We start from the raw sequence: 21,027 nt of genomic DNA, 5'->3' as shown, positions 1-21,027 counted from the left end.
TTGCCAGCTGTCACGATGCCTCTCAGTAGCTGCAGACCATACTGCTCTGATCTCTTCAGGTCAGGAGCTTTTGATTACAGCTTCCTATCCGTTACCTATTACTCTCACTTATTTGAGAAGAAATTCATTGAAGGCGGCAACGTGCCCCCAAAAAAAGATGTTTATTCAGCAGGCAGAGAAACATTCTCCAACTTGAAGCCTACATCGAATGTAGGAGTAGAGTGCATACGGGGAGAAAGAAGTTACCAAACTGAGCTACTCATCCACTGCCACAGTTTGTCATCTCCAATCTTCTGACAAACAGAAGCATTATCACCCCATATTTAGTTCATCTATCAGTTTTATCAAGAAATAATTACACACATAGCTATGCTAACAGAAGGTGGTAACTTCTGGTGATGAGCAGCTGAGATCACTACGCTTCAGCCAAGATTAACTGCTGTTTTGATTAAAATCTTCAGCTGCAGGTAAATGCTACACTGAGGCTTGGAGCCAAAGTAGAGAAATGCAGGTACATAAGTCTGCAGTCATTACATATTGAGCTCTTTTGGTTGTCAGAAAGCCTTGGCTTGTATAAAGTCGCATTCAAAACCCACAAAGAATCACATCAAAATACATCCAATGCATGCATCCATGTTGCATGTTTGTAAGATGATCGTGCCTGAATATAACCCAGGAAAAAGGCTTTCATACTGATTCTACTCTCTGGGAAACCCATTAAATACATTCATGATTCCCTTAAAAACTCATACATTCAATTTACCATAAAGGGGTCCTCAGTCACAAGCAATTTTATAGGGATCTGCAAGCTAAAAAAAGATGGAAAAAAAATCATTGTTCTCTGTCAAGTCCCAAAGAATCTGGTGCTGGCATTAAATACCTTCATATATTATTTGCATACTCTGCAGATGTTCACTTGCAGTGATTACGTACAATAACACACTGCCTTGAATGTGTAAAACACTGGTCTCGTTTATATACAATACCATACTAGGGTTTTTATGTCGATATTTTCTCCTAAGCCACCTTTATATATATTGCATTGGTGGGAAACTATCAAAACAGCTTTGTAAACAGCAAACACTCAATCACAGGTCAATTTTTCTGCCAATTCACTTTTATGTTTATCTGGGGAGGGAATCTTGGCTTCAGTGGTGTCAGAGCAAATTTCCTCACCAACTTGAATGGTCCCAGAATTTCAGTCTGTGTTATAGTATTTTTATTGCATCCCTGGCAAAGTAATTTCTAGCCTTTCCTTTTGGAAACTACCTAATAGCTCAACGAACTTCACTGTAAGGGTTTTCTCATTCTGATTTCTTTCTAGCACTGCCTAACACACTTTAACTAATTCCTTCTTTACTTGGTGTTTACACACTTCAAATATTCATAGAGGGCTGTATTTCTCCATGCTTCCATCGCTGCCAGACACATTAGCTTTCATTTCCACCAAGCTGAATCTTCATTTGTTTTTATACCAAGTCTCTCATCTCTCTAGGTATCTTTGTATTATTACTATTTAATTTGTTAAGTGCTGACAGTACGCCAGGTGCCTTTGGTTTGCCAGATGCTGCACAGGAGCAAAAAGGCACAATTCTTCTCCTGTGGAGGAAATGGTCTAAAATACATAGCAAAGATGGGGCAGTGTCCTTGTAGGTCAGAGCATATGGTTCTGCTCTGGTCCTGTTCTAAAAACTTCACATCTTTCTTGAGCTATGGGCCCCAGACTTGCACCACTTTCTTGCTACAGATGGGCCCCCTTAGAGCAAGAAAAGTCTTTTTCTCCTCATTACATAAGCCATCACTGCATGTTCCGGTTAGATATTTCTTTGCTCCTTTTTCTTGAGGCAAGGAACACTAAAGGGAACTGGAAACTTCCCCAGAGATCAGACTAAATACTTGCTTTCTGCAGTCTGAAGGAAGGGTTGAATAGAAAACCACAACCAAATACCATCATCTAAACGAAGCCAAATTCTGGCAATGGCTCCTAGAAGTACCAGAGGTCTGCTTACTTATCAGGCAGTGGTCTGCATTGCTTTCAGCACACAAATACAGAAGTTGTACGTGCATATTGTCATTCATAAGAATCCTCACACCTGTTTCATAGCTAGGCTCTTTCTGTTCCCTGAGCCCCTACCTCAAAACAAGCCTTTCTCCAGAGTTGGTTAGGAGATACAGAAAGCTTACAGTCAATGCTTCTCATAAGTATGTCCTCAAGGTAAACACCTTATCTTACGGAGGAAACCCAGTGGTGTTCCAGGCTCCTCAGTTCTGTGATCACTAGTTAAATCTCAGATCTTCCTCCCTGCTACTTAGCAGGAGAGAAGAGAGAGCACTGTGGTTTTCAGTCTTCTTTTTCTCCTCTGCTCATTACTTACCCTACAAGGGGGAAAACAGATAGTCCCAAGCAGGTCTCACCAGAGAAGGGAGTTAGACATGAAACAGTAAGGTTGTGTGTATCCAAATCTTTAAGAAGCTCTTGAGCTCTTAAGAGCTACCTTAATGCTTCTTTACACATTCTTTACACACCGTCTACAAAAGCACTGGCCCTCAAGGAAATAGAATGCATAGTACTGCACAGACATAGAAGTAAGTTCACAGCAAAAGCATCTGACTGCAGAAGCCAGAGAAGATGCCACTGCCATTTTATTTCTCAGAGAACCAGTGCCTTGGCTAAGAGCATCCCCTCAACCATCACTGTTCTTTCCCTCTCAGAAACCTATAAGCAAGGAGATAAACTGTTTGTAAATAACAGTTTCACACCAATTAGCTCTGTGCTCTGCAAACATCATTGCAGACTCAATGTGCTGTTTCTAAGGGCTTGTTATTTTAGAATACTGCATAGCTATATTTCTAAATAATTGATCTATTCTACTTCAAAAAGGCCATCAGAAAGATATGTGGGCAATTTATTGTGGAGGTAACAGTAGGAGACAACATAGGAGTTAACCTCAGCTTAGCCACGTTTATGACTACAGTATTTTGCAAACCCATGTCTTGGAATGAGACCAGAGGCTGCACTATTCTCCCCTGCCACCCCAGCACTTCATTTTCATTTGGAAGAAAAGGCAGGCATAGCAGTGAGGCAGGACAGCCAGCTTCACAGTTGTGATGAGATCGAGGTATGCAGAGAGAATTCTCTGCCCCATAGCAGGAGCACTGCCATGGGCACAGGTTTATAGTGCTGGACATCAGAACCCAAGAACAAAGGCCTGAAGCTACAGCCATGTGAACATAGCCTATATTAGGCACCATCTGGCTATAGTAACCTGGAATATCTGACCAGGATGAGAAAGCTGGCAAGTATGAACAAAAGCAGATAACCTCAGAGAAGTGCCAAGACCTATGGCCTCAGATCCTTCAGTACACTAAAGATAACATACCAAGGCAGAAGCAGAAGATGCATGCTACAAAACCACGACTTTATCTCAAATTACTCAGATGAAGATCTTAAGAGCAACCAGAGCAATTCTGACCTTCCACAGAACCCAGTACAGATCCTCAGCCAACAGTTGAGGAACCACAGTTAACAACATCTGTTTCACAGCATGCAGTCCATGTTGAAGGCTGAAGTACTGGTGAACTCCAACACTTTTCAACTGAACTCCTCCAATGACTAATTTCTCTACTGTGCTTTACTTCTAAGTCCAAACTTACCTAGCTTCCACTTCTCACAGTTCTTTATACCTGTTACTGCTAGATTGAAGAGCTGTCCTAAATAGGATAAAGTCTTCCCCATTGGCTTTATTCCACAATCAAGATATTTTACTTTGATAAGCTAACTAGAAGTGTCAGTGTCTTCTCTACAGAAGAGAAGCATTCCATCCTCACATCTCTCACCATGCGCTCGGCCATGTTCAGTTCTTGGTGTGGACCCCAGTACTGAAACAAGACCTGAAACGAGAACCCATAATTGGAATCTTGCTGAGAAACACAAAGCTGGCTTGCACAATTCAGATGGGGTCAGACATTTGGAGGATGCTACATCCCAACCCCCCCACAACCACTAACACCACTCAGCACTTCACAAGAGGGCCCATTGTGCTGCCAGAGGCTTAAGGTCAAGACTTATGAATGCAATTGTCCACTGAGATGAAACGGTCACAGATGCGACAGATCTTCCACTTGCCTCCCACTCTGACAGCATCCCAAGCACACTGTTCAGTTCATTAATACCAGGACATCAGAATAATTGCATAATCAGCACAGCACAAGTCAGACCTTCAAGTCAATGCATGTTCCCACAGTTTTTATTTCAGGATACCCACTTCCACAAGGTTAATATACGTCTTGTTTACTAATGCATATACATTATTCTATGCAATTAGTCTAATACTGCTGTTAGTCAATGTGACACCTGTGTTATATGCAAACTTTACAAGACCTGATTTATATTGTCTCTCTCCCACAGACACATCATTTTTGTTGCTGTAACCAAAGAACATTTCCTTTTCTTCATAGGGAATGAAGAAAAGGTCTGCTAGTTTTGGCATGAAACAGCAACTTGATGAACAGACAGGACAGAAAAGTATTAAAAGCACATGAGGGTAACAGGAAGAAAAAAAAACAGACCTCTTAATGAAGGAAGAAGTTCAAAGTAGTGATCACCAGGGATGGATCAAGGGGAGAAGCTGTAAAAACGAGCTACGCTGGAAATATAAGCAGGGCCATGATGTGTAGGGCCCTGAAGACAGAGGCACAGCACAAAGAAGAGGCACTGAAGTGACTTAAGGAGGTAACTGTATAATGAAGAGATCCTCAAACATTCTGAAATACATCATGACTGGTAGTCAGGGTAAGATAACAGAACAGCAAGGCCATACTGCAGGGACTATCAGCTTGTTGCTTTTCCCCATGCTAGTATCCAGAGCTTTTATATTGTGTTGGAAAGCTTCGCAAAGCAAGAAAACATGGGCAGAAACATGATCTTCCCTCCCACTCACCCCCACCTCCCTTTTCAAGTTACTCTCTATAGTCATGTGGAAGGAAGTCAGATCCTTTTGGAAAATGCCAAGGAAATACATCCGTTGGGTAGGAGCAATTTAAATATTTGATGGCTAATATATTAAATGTTAATTGAATATTACAATGATTTTCTCCCCTGGACAGCACACAATTAACATTTAATTTGTTATAAAATATTTAAAGTTATGAAATATCTGAGGGCAACTGAAATGTCTCTTCCACCCAGTTGTCTTGGGACAATGCTTTAAGGGGGCAAAAGGTCTCCTTAAAAGGAAAGCAAAAGGCATTTCAAGTTCCTCTAGCAATCCATACAAGAGGCTTGGGAAAAGTCTTTAGGATTGGCACTGGGTTCAAGGACATGGCCAGGGCAGACGAGGGAACAGTGCCTGGACTGGAGGGGATCAAACATAAGAGATTAGAAGTCTTCATGACTACCAAGTTCTGAGCTTGAGAAGTGCTGCGGCAGCTACTCCACTTCAAAGAAAAGCAAATGTTGTGTATTTAGACCAGGCATTTATCTGCACAGTATTATTTGTTTCAGGGGTGCCAGTGAGGGATTGGAGCCCCAGCTGCTCTGCACTCTTTTGCTTCTAGGCTTATTGACGAGAGCTGTACGCAGATGATAGAGCTACTTCTTTGGCTGTGCTTGACACCTCACTAAGCACAGCCTGAGATGTTAAAATTAATCCAGTTGTTTAGGGTCTGAACATGAGTTCATCTAGAAGGACATGGCATTCAGAATTAAATACCCCAGCATTTCAGAAACCTTACTCCAGGGCCTTGTTTAGGAAGGTGGGTAGGAAACCTTTGGTAATACTTCAGTGTGGGAAGGGACCTACTAATTAGTCTAATGATGCATCACTCAGCAAAACTAGGAAAGCACTGCCTCAATAGTCCTGACTTTTTACTATTTTTATTATTATTTATTGAAACAGTTTTTCTGCTCTTCCAATGTGTATCATTCAGAAAGCAAAGAGGATTCTTGTAAAGGCAACCAAACCTCTACTACAAGCAGCCTTTAAAGAAATGGCTTCCATTGCTAAGAAATCTTAAATCTCTCTGGGGGGGCAGTAGAAGAAATTCATCTACTCACCTCCATTTTGCTCAGTCACGCTTTACCCAGCACTTTATAGGGAATACCAGCTTTGTTAAGCTCACCTCTTTATGCAGCTTCTTTTAACTTCCTGAATTTCCTAGGCTCAGACCTTTCATTGACTACTTCCTAAAGATCTGCTAAACAAAGTGAGCCTCAGGCTCATAACAATGAATTATTTCTACCTAGAAGACTTCCCCATTCCACAGCCTTCTCTTACTTGTTGCTTAGAAATATTTGACCAGTGGTGGGAGAAAACAGATGCCTTTAGTTCACGCCTATGTGGAAAACTATGCTTGGGAAAAGAATTCAGGTCTTTACTGAATGAAGGCCTCCTTCATATTCCACCATAGCCATATTGTCATTAATTACCATGATGAAGCACCACCACTTGATGCTCAGCTATCCAGTGTCACGGAAAAACTGCAAGACTTTCTTGGGAGAACTGATAATCTCCATCTATGTACCAAAACTGGTAGAGCATTATAAGACAAAGAGACAGCCCTTGGACTGCTGAAGCATCTTTCTTCCCCTGTGCAGTATAGAAAAGAGGGTTATAGAAGATTATATAGAATGTAAGGAGGAGTATAAGCTCAGAGAACTTAGAGGATGTACGTAGAGGATGAAATGCAGTACATCTGAAAGCATGGTCATGATAGACAGCTGAAATCATGAGTCTGGCAGCCTACTTGGTGACAACTGATGAAGGCCACACCACACATACAAACAACTCCATGAAGCAGGAGATCAGGGTCCCAGAATCCAAGTTTTGCTAAAAATCATTGCTGAATCCCTGATTCAAAGAGACTGACATCACATAATTGAGCTCAGCGTGTTGGGATGCAGCCTTTTTGGTCTAATCTACTGAAAAGAAGTTCTTCCATTTGCCTGCTCTTTTGAAGTCTAGTACTGTGAAAGGCATTACAGGACTTGTGCAGGATTGTTCTTAAACTTTATACATCTAACATTTTAGGTTAGGTCCCAGTAAAAGATTACAGATGGCAGACCATAGTAGCTTGGTAAGAAACATTTCCTTAGAAACCATATATATATATATATATTTTTTTTTTTTTTATTTATTTATTATTATTTTGTTTTTTTTTACTAGAGAATGAATCTGTCCCTTCCTATCACTATCACAGGACTACCAAATAATCAAACATCTTTTTGGTCATGAAAAGAGCAGAAATAGGAAGCTATAGAAGTCCATGGAAGTACTAAGGATGAAACCGATGGGATTTTTCAGAGCTTGGTAGAACATCAGAATACTTAAGTGATAAGGAAGAGGTGATGCAGCACAGGGATTAGAAGCATGAGTAGATGCAGGCATGAAGAATCTAGGACAATCTAGTAATGGGTTTTGCTCACTTCATTCGCCACCCAGATCTCTGATCACATCATGCTTCTTACTTGAATCAAGTCAGATTTCCCCCTTCTTTCACTCTTCTCTCACCCCAGCTGGATTTGCCCAAGCATGGCCTACTCTCCTGTTACAGCAACTGCTGCCTCTGCCATTTACCTGTCCAGAGGACCTAGTCTTGTGGCAGCTTCCTCTAACACTGTAGTACATCAGTGTCATACCTAATTACCATTCTCAGAGGAGCGAGCCCATTAACAAGCTGCACCGAAACCAGATCTGCATACTAATTAGGGAGCTGCCTTGGAGGATATTAATTAGGGGTGACACTTTCAGGGTAAGCTCTACTTTCCTTCTTCATAACCTATTTGAGACATGTCTGGGAAATATGACTACAATGCAAACAGAGACAAGATGGAGCATTACACAGACCACCTGTTGGTGCATCAGAAAATAAGACAAATTTACAGCAATACTCGATTTAGGACAAACTTCTGTCTCAAGGAACATTCTAGAAAGCTCCAAAACAAATTCTTCTAACATCCTTCCTAACCTAGAAAAATGCAAGGAAACTTGTTCCTTCATCTCTGCATAGGGAATACCTCCTGCTCTTTTCATTTACATTCCCCTTGGTCTTTAATAAAGTCCCACAGCCTAATCAAATCTTCTTGCCTTAGCTCTGACACAGCTGCTCCTTGAGTTACTGCTTCTGTTAACCACCATGAGGCTTGGACAGCCTCATACAGTCCTGAGCACTATTTTCACTGCCTTGGCCTCAATCTCATCTCCTACAGCATCAACTTGTAGCTACAGCAGCCATGGACAGCCAGTGGAAGAACAAGTATACAACACTTGCAGCTCAAACTAGAAGCTGATCTTATAACATTCTGTTGAATTCATTAAGACTGGAGGTGGGTGAACAGGCAGCAGGAGTGAGAAAATTCCTCAGCAAGACAGACTCTGTTTTAGAAATGCGTGCCACTCCTTCAGTGCACAGCTTTATATATTGTGTTTGTGTATGACTCAAGCATCTGTCAACGCATCAGTATGCAAATAATTTCACCTGCCACTAAGTGGCTGCCACCTCACTCCCAATATTGTGAATGCATCCCATACCGGTGCCTCACAAAATGAAGGAACAAGCAGTACAACTGCTAGACCAGATCATGTCTGCAAGCCATGCAATGCAGGGCCTCAACTCCAGCTGTGAGCAGCATGAGAAGCTGCAGAGGAGAGCATGCCATTATGCAATTAACAACCTGTCGATGGAGGAAGTTCCCTCCTGAATATCATCAGTCATTAACTGGCTGATACTCACACAACAGTTTGTACCCCTTTTGTAATTTTACATCACTTAATGTAATTGTGAATGTTCCCATTGGCTGTTCCTATATCCCCCCATTTGAGTTCTGCTGAGAAGGAGAACTCAAAAGGAGAAACGGCTTCAACAGATGAAGAGAAAGCTGAGGTGCTGAATGAGTTCTTCACCTCGGTCTTTACTGGTGGCCAGGATTCTAGTCTTTTTCACGTCCCTAAGTCTTGCACCCCCATACCTCTATGTGGGGACCAAGGAGGTAAATCCCTCCCCACTGTAAGGGTAGAGCAAGTCCGAGATTGCCTCCTTAGACTGAATGAGTATAAGTCTATGGGGCCAGATGGCGTGCATCCCAGAGTCCTGAAGGAGCTGGCTGAGGTGGTTGCTGAGCCGCTCTCCATCATATTTGAGAAGTCGTGGCTGTCAGGTGAGGTCCCGGATGATTGGAGGAAGGGTCACGTCACTCCCATTTACAAGAAGGGGAGCAGGGAGGACCCGGGTAACTACAGGCCGGTGAGTCTCACCTCCGTGCCTGGGAAGATTATGGAACAGATCCTCCTGGACAACATGCTTGATCACATAAAGAACGAGCACGTGATCCTAGACAGCCAGCATGGCTTCACCAGGGGAAGGTCATGCTTAACTAATCTTGTGGCCTTCTATGATGGAGTGACGGCGTCGGTGGATGAAGGGAAGGCGACCGATGTCATTTACCTGGACCTGAGCAAGGCCTTTGACATGGTCCCCCATCACATCCTCATCTCCAAATTGGAGGGAAGTGGATTTGATGGGTGGACAACTAGATGGATAAGCAATTGGTTGAAAGGCCGCAGACAGAGGGTGGTGGTCAATGGCTCTATGTTCAGGTGGAGGCCGGTAACGAGCGGTGTCCCTCAAGGGTCTGTCTTGGGACCGGTGCTCTTTAACATCTTTATTAATGACATCGATGAGGGAATGGAGTGCACCCTCAGCAAGTTTGCTGATGACACCAAGCTGAGTGGTGCAGTCGATACGGTGGAGGGAACGGATGCCATTCAGAGGGACCTTGACAGGTTGGAAAGCTGGGCTCAGGTGAACCTAATGAGGTTCAACACGGCAAAGTGCATGGTTTTGCACTTGGGCCGGAAGAACCCCAGGCACTTGTACAGGCTGGGAGGAGTTGTCCTTGAGTGCAGCTCGGCAGAGAAAGACCTAGGGGTCCTAATAGATGAGAAACTTAACATGAGCCAGCAGTGCGCTCTGGCAGCCCGGAAGGCAAATGGGATCCTGGGCTCCATCAGGAGAGGGGTGGTCAGCAGGGATAGGGAGGTGATTGTCCCTCTCTACTCTGCTCTTGTGAGGCCCCATCTGGAGTACTGTGTCCAGGTGTGGAGCCCTCAGTACAAAAAAGATATGGAGATTTTGGAAAGGGTCCAGAGGAGGGCCACGAAGATGATCAGGGGGCTGGAGCACCTCCCCTATGAGGACAGGCTGAGGGAGTTGGGTTTGTTCAGCCTGGAGAAGAGAAGGTTGCGGGGTGACCTCATTGCAGCCTTTCAATACCTGAAGGGAACTTACTCCCAGGAGGGGAGCAAACTCTTCGAAAGGGCTGATAATAGCAGGACTAGGGGAAATGGTTTTAAGTTAAAAGAGGGAAGATTTAGGTTGGATGTTAGGGGGAAGTTCTTTACTAGGAGAGTGGTTAGGTCCTGGAACAGGCTGCCCAGGGAGGTTGTGGATGCCCCGTCCTTGGAGGTGTTCAAGACCAGGTTGGACGGGGCTCTGGGCAACCTGATCTAGTAAAGGTGTATGTTTGGTGGCCCTGCTAGGCAGGGGGGTTGGAACTACATGATCCTTGAGGTCCCTTCCAACCCGGGTCATTCTGTGATCTGTGATTCTGTGAGCTCCTGAACCAAAGTTCACACAAGAAGACTGTTCACCAGGACAGGACTACCAACTCTAAACAGTGTCAGGTATCTACATTGGCACCTAAAAGTAGCTCCTGGACCAATAGCAGAGGGTGAGTGTCCACCTGAGGCTGATTGAGTTAATTAAACCACACAGGTGACACCACTCTGCAACGAGCATGGAGCTCCATCTGTGTGTAAACCTCAGCAGCAGACAGCAAACCTTGTGGTGCTGAGCACTGTAAGCAAGTTGGGCTGATGTTATAAATTCCTGTAAGACTTAATGGATTGAAGCAAGTTAAGGTAACTATTAGGCATTGTTACTTTACTCCAGTTCTCCAAATACCCTGAAGTTTTTCAATGAGTATGTGAAATGCCAAGATTCACTTTGTTATTATTTGGTTTATATTTTTTTGTTTATTCTCCACTTGCCATGGATAAAACCATACACACTTTTTGTTACAGCAGGGTTTGGGGCTTGTATCTTAAGGTCTACCATACTTTGAGGAGAGGTGAGTGGGGTGACAGACAGATCTTAGCTCCTATAGGAATTCAGTTTGTCTCAGACTTGCTCCTATTGAGTCTCTGCTGCCTTGCAAGGCATACCCTGTCTCTGTCTGCACTTTCAGCTACAGGTGCCTTAGACACCAGCCCTGAGATGAGCCTTGCATAGCATCCACGTGACAAGTCTAGCCCCAGGTACAGTGGAAGTGTGCTTCCCACCCTACAAGGGCCCACACAAGCCTGCATATACCCAGTACATCTTCTTGCCAGACACAGCCCCCATACGGTCCCATGGGTTGACTGCATAGGAGCCCTATTTCCAAGAGTCATGCAGGGTGCAAAGCTTTGTGCTTCTCTGCACAGCTCTCTTCCAGTAAGGAATGGGAACAGCCTGTGGATGAAGCCCTTTCTGCTGCATTTATCCCGATGAGTGCAGGGAAGCAATGTGTTCAAAGGTACGTTGCCAGTCTCTACTCCCAGAGTCATCTGTATGCTAGGGATGATTTCCCCAGTGTTTTTTTGTTTTGTTTTTCAATCCAGTGCTGGTGAATCATTTCCCTGCTAGAAATGAGGTATCCAAGTATCTTCTAAACATGATTTGGAAGAGCATAGTTTCTGCCTTTGGATGATGCCAGATGGCATCAAATGATTAGTAGGTTTAATATGAGAAGCTTCCCAGAGGATAAAACTCCTAGATCTCACAAGAGGGTCTTCACCATCCCTCTGTTCATTCCCTTCCCAAACTTCACATTACTGTAGCTGAGCCCCTGCTGCACAACTTCACCCTCTGCTATTTTATCAATATGCCCTGAACATTTTTCAGGAACAAAGGAGAAAGCGTTTCCAGCAAATGCTTTTAATGTCACTTTGTTTGCCAAGAGATGCTGCCTCCTGCTTTAGTTATCATTAAGAGAAAGCTTCTTTGCTTAAACAGGAAAACAAGTGATGATTTCTCCCCAAGTTGTTCAGATCTCTAGCTAAGCAGCTTTTGCACTTGCTGGCAAAGAGACATGGCTTGTGCTAAATAGAAGTCAATATTTGGAATCTATTTTCTAAAACGTACCCCTTTGTAAGCATCTCCTCACCTCTTCAGATAAAGCCTCTTGTCAGACATCTGCTTCTCTTCTTTCAGATGAGATCAGATAGCTTGTGTGACTGGCACATTTGAGCTGCCATCCCACCCCACTAACTTTTCTGTTCCTTCTCCCTTTTACGGAAGGGTAGAACCCAGTTCCACCCCTTCTGGTGAATTGCTTTCATCTGTGCTCCCAGGGCTGGCTGTGTCCCTTCACCAGGTGGTCAATCATTGGTTCAGGCCATGACTTAGCAATTTTCTCACAGATGGTTTCGTTTATTGAGAGTTAATGTCCTGGTTTCTTGTCGATGACAAAGAATCAGAGGGAGATGAACTTGTTCAGCAATGTAATTGCACCCCAGTTCAAGACCTAGCTGTCCTCTTTTTCTCTGAGACCTCTACTCATCTCAGGGATGAAGGATGCTCAGCAGAAGTGGATGACAGCAAACACAGAGGCAGCTGTGCTCAGATATGGATGAGGAGGCTGGGCCCTAAAGGAGCCAGCTTCCGTCTCAGTGCCAGTCCCTTCTCCAGCAATGGCACTAATGCTGAATGACTCTGTTATGTTTGCACATACACTCAGATCTCCAAGCACTTCATAGCATATGAAACCATTGCTGTCTCAGTTTACAGTGACTGTAAGCACTGCAACAAGTGACTGACCACCAAGATCACCCAGTGGTTTGGAGAGGTAAAAAGCTATAGTCATAGGAGACCATTAACACAGAGTGCTAGCTACTCCACTGGATTGCCTCTCTTTTAGAATGAGGAAAAAAAAACAACCCACCAAATATGAGGTTTCACAGCTCGTCAAAAAAGCCCAGAGATGAATGAGGCTCAGTGCAAAGCACCAGCGCTGTAGAGATTCAGAGAAGAGCGGTAAACATGATTAAAGAGCTGAGGAAATTTATTCCCGGGGAGGAAAAGTGAGCTAAATATGTATAGCTGCCTAGCTATGCCCAGAGGAGCATACTTAACCCACTACAAGTATTGGATGGAAGAATAATCGTCCTGAGAGGCATAGAGGTCTTACAGCTATGAAGAATAGGGTGAAATTAAAAGGGTGGAGATGCAGCCTCTGATGGGCACACTCGATAATGGAGACACTGACCTATCTCCCAGTGGAAAGCCTGTTGCTTCACTCATGCAGAGCTGTCTGGGAGACAATCATTCTCCAGTACTGCAGCGGACTCTGGAGGTTTATCTAGCCCCATTTACTTGGTATGTGCAGACTAACAGTGGTTTACCTGTCTCTGTATCTTGTCGCTAGGGGTGAGCTGGGTTTTTGTTTTATAAATTCTGGTGACAGCTAAGGAATACCTGGTGAATCTGTATCTAACCAAACATCTGCCTCCAGAAACACAAAGCCACTGTGATAATAGACTACGCCTCCAGCCCTTTGCTCTAGAGGAAGAGCCATTGTTCCTTTTGTCAGAAAGCTGCGGGACCAAAATCTAGCATTTCTTATCAGTAAGGAAATATTGCAGATGTTGTAAAAACGTCCTGGCCACAGGGCTCAGGGTGATGCTATCTGTAAGCAGGGAAAAATATAGCCGTTATGAGAAGAGGGCATGTCGGCCTGTCAGCGTACAAAAGAGGCTCAGTGAGCACAGGCTTAGCTCGCTCCAGTACTTTGCAAGTCACCTTCTACTGCTGAATGCATCCAAAACAAATGCTCTGGGTTTTGTGCTCACAGGAACCAGGTGCACTACTCTCACCTACCTCACCTACCCATTAACCTTCAGGTATTTTAACTGAACGATGCAGGATTCTGCTGCCTTCTTTATTTTAACACACAGTGAGACCCATGTCACAAGACATTCAAGGCTTGAGAACAGGTGCTGTGATCAGGAGAGGCAGAATATGACTGTGAGTGCACCAGGTATTAGAAACCAAGAAGGGGGAAGATTCCAATTCAGGGTTTGGTTAGGCAGTGGGAATGAAGAGCAGTACTTAGAAGCAACTTCTAGACACTTACTGGGATCAGCTTTTCTTGGGAGAACGCTGCCTCTTCCTGAAATAATTGTGGGGCTAGGACAGCTGTACAAGGTAGAGATGACCAACCCAGTCTATTCAGGAGACCAGTGAAAATTTATCTTCAGAGCTCCCACTGAAGCTGACTGTATTAAGAATCCGCAGATAGCTTTGCACAAAAGATGTTCCCATACTGTAGAAGCAGCCTAATGTCTCCCTGTCTTTATCTTCTGTCCGTCACATATCAGGCAAAAACATTATTGGATTTCTGGGTAATAATATGAGGTTTTGTGCCTCTCTTTGTGTGGGTTCAATGGCATATCCATAATCACAGATATCAAGGCTTAGTGCCATATTGTCTTCTAGTGGCAGCCAAGAAGACATTATTGCATGGTTAGATCTGCTGAGATCCTCCTGTCAACACCCTGTTCCTCATTTCAAGTTCAGCTTTAATAACAGGTCATTGCTAACCCCATTCAGATAGCTAAAACAAGTTGCATGGTGCCAAGAGAAAAGCCCTCAGGAGGCTGGTATGGAAAGCATATTGCCTCAGGCAGAGACCCTGTGCCAAAAGTTGGAGTCGGTACACTCTTCATCTGGCACAGCCCAGCTAGGAAAGTGTGTGTGATCTGCACCTCCATGTGACAGCGTCAGGAAAACACGACCCATGCTTTCAGGAACATTAGGAACAGGGGCTGGTCTGATGTAACAGCCTTTGGCAAACTACTTGCTTTCTTCCTTCCCTTTTTTGCTATTTTTTTTACATAGAGTGCAGGAAAGCCAGCCCACCTGGTTTGCAAAACCTGTCACCAGGTCTTTAAGCCGGAGGAACAAGCTTTACCTTGTCGAATGTCAGCGGCACATGTTTCTGGGAGACTGAAGGGCAGGTGGTACTGCCTTATAAATCATCTAAATATGCCTGGGGTGATAAATGCCTGCTGTATTTTGCATAACATCTGGGACAGCACAGGAGAGACCTTGGGGGCTGGGAGTGAACATTTCTGAATGTTATGAAATGACAAAGACAGAGATGGTGTCACCATATGGTCAAAGAAGCAGTCAGAGACACCCAGTTCAGCTCCTCTGTGGGGAAAGGCAACTGGTGACATGGGAAAGCACTGCAAAGAGTATTTTTTTTTCTGCTTGGTTTTATCAGGTTTTGACAGCATAAGAATTGCATGGTCTTTACCAGGCTGAAAGGACAGGGGGAGGGTGAAAGAGGAGAAGGAAATGCGTGCCTTTCAGATGGACTGGTTGCTTAATTTTTCTGGGGTTAAAAAGAGAAAGACTGGGAACAGCAGTAATCAGAACAAGGAAAAGGACTTCCAGGAGTGACTACAACACTAATAAGGATCAATACAAAGATGGTTTCAAGAACCGCTCTGAAAACCAATTTGAATCCCTAACACAGCTTTAACATTTTAACAAGCTTTGTAGTTTATCCAAACTATCTTGAACCATTTCAGGGAGAAAAAATAAAATAAAATAAAATAAAATAAAATAAAATAAAATAAAATAAAATAAAATAAAATAAAATAAATCCTATAGCATGAAATGCAGAGAACATTTCTTGTTTCAACCCTCTTTGCTTCCAGCTCTCCCTCTAATATGTAACTCCCACCAGAAGTGGGAGAGAGCCCAGTTGAGTGTATGTTCAGCAGGTATTTGAGAGTAATGTTCAGCACAGCTCTAGGGAGTACTGAACTAACTCTCACGTCACACTAGGTATGATTAGATCATTCTTCTTGTCCAAGATTCCAGTGCTCCAACCCATGTGCAAAGTTCATTGAATCTCATGCACACCTGGTACCACATAAGAAACAAGATATGGAGAAACTTCAGGACATCACTTAGCTCACCCCTTGCTTTGAGATAAGATGAACTAGAACTATACCATGCCTGGAAAAGGCAAGCTAATCTGTTCTTAAAATGCTTTCGAATGATGGAGTCTCCATGCTCTCCTCAGGCAATCCACTGTAGTTCTTCACTACCAAGGCCTTTTTATTTCTAACTCAAATCCTGCTGTAATTTAAGTCCATTATTTCCTGTCCTACCCAGCATGGGTGAGGAGAAAAGTTTATAGTCTTTTTCCTTGCAGCAGTCTTTTATATACTAGAAGACTGTTCACACCTTCCCCCTTCAGCCTCCTTTTCTGTAGGCTAATTAACCCCAATTAATTCAATCTTTTTTCATGGGTCATATTTGCCAGAACGCTGATTACGCTCATTACTGTTCTCTGGGCTCTCTCTTCCTGTTCCTGCTTCCTTTAAGCATCATGCTGTGGAACAAAAAAGAAAGGTAGATAGAAAGAAAACATGAATAAATAAGAAAGAAAAGAGAGGGGAAAAAAAGGACATGCCGACATATCAGCTAAAACAGGTTTTTGGGCTCATTGCATTTCTACTGATTATAAGTCTGCAATACATTTTCATGGGATTATTTAAGTTTCTTTTCTATTACTGTTTGGTTGCTTCCCAAAGACATTCACAGTAATCATAGACTCATAGAATTGCTCAGGTTGGAAAAGACCTTAAAGATCATCAAATCCAACCACAACCTAACCATACTACCTTAACTTTAACTACCCTCTGCTAAATCACGTCCCTGAGCACATCCAAATGGTTTTTAAACACATCCAGGGATGATGACTCAGTGCAGTAGCCTGTGCTGCCTGCTTAGGCCCTGTTCCTTGCAGGTAGATTTCCCCATGACTTTGCAGTGCTACACACCGAATAGTAGATGGTGCAGAAGGTGTGAATGATTGCAGTGCCTGAATGTGTGCCTTATTACTCAGAATTCTTTTCATCACCAGGCAAGATTTAAGGATAAAAGAATATGTTTGCTTAAAAAAAAAAAACAGACTTGCAATAGTGAAAGCAAGTCATAAAAAGACAGAATGATGTTATTAATATCACACTGAACCTAAGAATTCTCCATGGTGGTGGCAGCATAGTTTTCTCCAGTCCCTGTCTCTCTTCATAAGTCAGAATTGGAAGAGCAACATTCACAAGATGGTTAGTTCTGGAAAAGTTGCTTTGCTCTGCCTTGTAATGCTTTAAAATCTCTGTGCATTTGGAAATGTATTTGTAGCCCAACCTGGACCATTTATTTCCTGAAACATCAACACTACTAAAAGCAAAGACAAGAGTATGAGCCAATGTAACTTTGCTCTTGTTGCCTCTGTTTCTGTATGTGCTCCTATCAGAAACAAATCTGCCATGCAGCACACTGGTTAACTCCCCATGAGGCTGACTTTTGGCAATGGTGGGTAGATGAAGGAGTGGAAGAACAAGCAGAGACCAGTAACAGAACTGGGAGATGGAGACAGCCACAGCCAATGATCATAAGGGAAGGAAGGTGGTGACCTCTCTTTGATAATACCATGGGAAACAGAGGAGAAGCAAAACACAAACAAACAAACAAACAAAAACAGAATCCACATGACATACAGCTAACTACAGGTAGACACAACAAAATGCTACATCACATTTGTTATTATTCTCCAACACATCCACAATCAGCTCCTATAGCTTTCCTTTACACAACATCACAGTGGCTGTAAACCCTCATCTCCTCACAACTGGACTCAGGTTAGAAGCTTTCAGCACATTTTAAAAAGGCAAAACAAAGATGGGCTTTGCAAGAAAGTAAAAGTACTCTGTCATACCTATTGAAGGTAGTGCTTCTTACCAAAATGTAGTCCAATGCTTCTAACACAGAACAGGAGCATTTTCTGTTTGACCCTAGGTCATCCTTTTACAAGCTCCTTTCCTTATGCTGTGTGATGACCAAGTTCCAGAAGGCAGATCCACTTCCAGTTATGACAAAGCTAAGCCAGTTTCTGCTCCTGCAATGGAGTGGTATTGAGAATATTCTGTTGCCTATGTCAGAGTGGAAGCACTGAGCTGGGCCTGCTCTATGCTGCTTCCCAGGGAAAGCAGGCACTTCAGGCTGCTCATAAGCATTTGGGTAGATGAGTATGTATTTCCTGGAGAAATTGGCTTCAAATGGTACCATTCACTGGGCAAAAACTGGCTGGATGGCCAGGCCCAAGAGATTGTTGTGAATTGAGCTAAATCTGGTTGGCTGCCAATCACAAGTGGTGTTCCCCAGTGCTTAGTATTGGGTTGAGTTCTGTTTAATATTTTTATCAGTGATGTTGATGAGGGAAGGGATTGAGTGCATCCTCAGAAGGATACTGAGTTGTTTTTCAGGCCCTTTCCAGCCTAAATGATTCTATGATTCAATAGCAGAGGGCACCCATAGAAGGGACAAGCTGGTCCTAGTATGGGACGACGTAGTGTGGGACAGCATCTAGATGACTGTCAAAAAGGGGATGATTAAAAACACCTCCACCTGGACTTGAAAGTGTATTCACTCAAGGTGTAGTTAGGCTTTCCCAGGAGGACTTGTTAGTATTAGCACGATGTAAAACGCTACAGAATTCTTCATAAAGGCATGCTGTGACTCGCTGCGAGGCACTTCCAGGCAGATGAACATTTAGCGCCTCGAATATATAAATACCCTTGTTATATAACAAGGTTTGAGTTATGTTTTTTTACAGCCTTGGTAAAAATCGATCACAGCTCAGTCTCTTAGCAAGCATCATTGCAGAGGTGAAATGACTCTCTCAAACAGCTGCCAAACCTTCCCGTGCATAAGCCTTAATATTCACCCTCTCTGTCCTCAGTTCCTGCAGTCAGCAAGGAGGGCTTATCCAACAAAAGTTTCAAGGCTTCTCTTTTGCTCTGGAGAGCCCGAAAGCACAGCTGGAATCCAACAGTCCTTTCTCAAGCACAAGCCCTTTGCTAGGCTCCCTGTGCGACAGGCGACATTAACACTTCTCCATGTAGCTGTTTATAAAGGAATGTTTTTTTTCCACAGGCTATTTGTTGACATATAGCTCCCACAGCTAATCCTAAAGTGCTTTCTAAAACCATAAACTGTATATGTTACAGAGATTAGGGCTGAACAAATATTTCACTATAAATCATTTATTCAATAAATTTCTTATGATTTTTTTTTTCCTTCTATTTGCGAACTGTCTGCAAAATGAAAGCTGAATTCCCAAATTCATTCATTAGTCAAAATTGCCCACGAATTTCTTCTGCAGATAGTTTTCACCCTGCAGGCCATTTGTGGGCAGTTTGTTATGAATAGCCTCAATTCAATGCTTGGTTGGTTTAGCTGCAGCAGTCATGTGGACGTGTCTCTGTTCTGAATGAAAATTCACTTTCAAATATGGACTGACATTCACACTGAATTTCTCCCTGTTTTCTCATTCCTGATAGGAATCAGCCTCTCCGGTCCAACTGGAAGGGTTAGCTGTCCGCACCAGCACAATGAGCTAGAAGGGGAAGAAAGCAACCCACTGTATGAATTATTCTGTATTAAGGTTGGATAGAAATACTCTAAGTCAGTGCCCTCACTAACATTTAACCGCCGAATAAACGAGAAGACAGCCACAGCTGCAGTGCAACATCTCTTGGGGTAGCACAAGGATACCTGTTCTGCTGCAATGAAGAAAGATGGATGCCTCCTTCTTACTCACCATTCTCAACAATAAGCAGCATGGGTGACTTCTGAGGCATACTCAGACCTAGTTCCCTCTTGTTAACCTGTTTCCCTGAGGCCTCATCCATCCAGGATGCTTCTAGGGTGTTTGTAAGCATCCCTCCCCTCTCTAGAGAAGAAAGTAGATATTGTAGAACATAATTCATTGTAAACACTAGTTTGAAGTTTGAGTTACCGTTGAACAAGCCTGCAGGCTTCTCTCGTCCTGTTATCTGTCTCCAGCAGATGTTCCTCTCATCAGATCGCTGTGTTGCAGTCCCTGATGCTGCCAGCACTGCCAAATCCTGCTGCTACTCACACGGAGGCTCCGAAAAGCCATTGAGCTGTGCCTGCTGATCCTTACCCATCCCAGCTTCCCCATCAGCAGAAAGCAGGGTCAGAGACATCCAGGAAATCTCAGGCAAGCAACAACAGGGGCTGTATGTGGCTTTCAGCACCACTGGTGCGCTCTTAGGATCAGATTTCACTGGCTTGTGTAACATCACAAGGGTTTATTTTCTTATTTCTGAGGTTGTAGTTGCTCCATGTAGCCACCTCATGACACGGAAGTAAGTATAATGGCCTTCCCAGATGAGATTTCAGATAGAATCATTGGGAGAGAATGGTAAATTTCCCCAGTCGAAGAAAACATTGACTTCATTTTGAGAGACTTAAAGCCACAAGAAACTAAACAAAGTAGAAGGGAGAAGGAGGAAGGAAAAAAAAAAGGAAAAACAATTACCCGAAGCCAGTAAACAACTGCCAAACCTGAAAGCTTCTCATTTCGTGATGAAAAATATTTCTACTCATTCCTACAAAGAGCACACATTGGCTGTGAAAATATTTCAGAGGAATTTCATATGGACTTCATACCAACTTTATTTTTCTGACAGTTTTGATGGAGGCATGGTACAAAGTGAGTAACAGTTATATATATATATATCTCCAGAGTGCCATTTGAAAGGCGTCTGCAGCCCTTGTATGAGAAAATCACAGTCATAGAACCCTGACAATGTACACATGACAACAGAACCTTCTTTGGACCTACGTTACCTCAAGCTTTGACCATGAAATCTGTCAAGCTTCAGTCTATTCAAAACTGTGCTGCCTCTCCAATACCTACTCAAAACATCTCCGAACCATTTCTTCTCCAGGTCTCTGCCCTCTGTAGGCTATTTGAAGCATTTCACCCTTATCCAGACAGCTTATCTTTCACCCGCATCTTTGCACCTGTGTCTTCCCTCAGCCCTTCACACAGCAGCTTTGCTGAAGCCCCCTGAGCTTCTAACTCTCAAGCTTCCAATGCGT

Source organism: Excalfactoria chinensis, chromosome 1 (assembly GCF_039878825.1).
Source record: "Excalfactoria chinensis isolate bCotChi1 chromosome 1, bCotChi1.hap2, whole genome shotgun sequence".
Taxonomy (NCBI): Eukaryota; Metazoa; Chordata; class Aves; order Galliformes; family Phasianidae; genus Excalfactoria; species Excalfactoria chinensis.
This window is presented reverse-complemented; position numbering follows the sequence as displayed.